This window comes from Empidonax traillii, unplaced genomic scaffold (assembly GCF_003031625.1).
Source record: "Empidonax traillii isolate 1590-97213 ecotype Southwest subspecies unplaced genomic scaffold, ASM303162v1 scaffold903:size462939, whole genome shotgun sequence".
NCBI classification, from domain to species: domain Eukaryota; kingdom Metazoa; phylum Chordata; class Aves; order Passeriformes; family Tyrannidae; genus Empidonax; species Empidonax traillii.
The window spans coordinates 396410-397654 of NW_020956096.1; positions in this window are offsets into that span (position 1 = coordinate 396410).

Here is a 1245-nt window from a genome sequence, read left to right on the forward strand (position 1 = left end):
GAGGGGCAGGACTGAGCTCTGCTCTGGGGGGAGCAGGGACAGCCCCCAGGGAATGGCTGGAGCTGTGTCAGGGCAGGCTCAGGCTGGATCTCAGGGAAAGGTTCTTCCCCCAGAGGGTGGTTGGCACTGAACAGGCTCCCCAGGGCAGTGGGCACAGCCCCAAGGCTGCCAGAGCTGCAGGAGGGTTTGTGACCTCAGTCACCCTCTGTGCTCGATCTGTGAGCCAGTTGCTCACCCCCACAGGATGTTTATCCAGCTGTGGGGTGGACAGTGTGTCCAGAAGTATCCTGGGAGAGACAGGATTGAAAGCTCTACTGAAATCCAAAGAGATCACATCAACTGGTTTCCCTTGATCAACCAGCTGGGTCACCTTGTCACAGAAGGTTTGATAACCAGGACTTTGCTGGCTGTGACCAATAACTGTGTTGTCTTTCAGGTGTTTTTCAATCCCTCCCAGAATAATCTTCTCCATAACTTTACCAGGCACTGAAGTGAGACTGGCAGACTGTAGTTTCCAGGGTCCCCATTCTCGCTCTTCTTAAAAATCAGGACAATGTTCACCAGCTGTACTGAGCTTGCATTTCTGGTTTCTGCAGCCACACTTACTGCTGTAATAAAAGTTAAGCTTTCCTACAAACCCTGCCCTGCATAGTAATATTAATGAGAGTAACAGCTGGGGCTTCAACTCCCCTTTTCATGAGCTTGACCACCCAGCGAGCTGTTGGCCTGCCCAGGGAGATGCTGGGCCCAGTGCAGGTTGCAGATTCACAGCACACACACTCTATTTTGAGGTGGGGGCAGATGTGTCATCTTAGGGAGCAGGAGCAGAAAGGGACAGCACTCCTGAGAGGGGACTCTCCTGCTCCACTGCAAGAAAATTGTGAGGAGGAGAATGAAAGACTTAGGATGGAGCATCATCCAGTGGCATTTCATGCTATGTGGGAAGGACATCTCCCCCTCTCTTCAGCTGAAGTGTGACCATAGGTATTTTTGGTTAATTCCTAATAAAGGAAGGCAGCTTCACCGCTGGAATGCAGTGTAAGACTATGTCCCATCTACCTCTGCCACAGGACAAGGGTGAGACCAGGGCAGGTGTCTGTAACATCGCCTGTGGCCAGGACAATAATTGTTTTTTTTTCCCTTCTGCTGCAAAACCAAGGGACTATTACATGAAACCAGCCATTGGCGGGTTCAGAAAACAAGCAAACAAAACCAAAGAAAGGGAAAAGGAAGTTGTTCTTCACA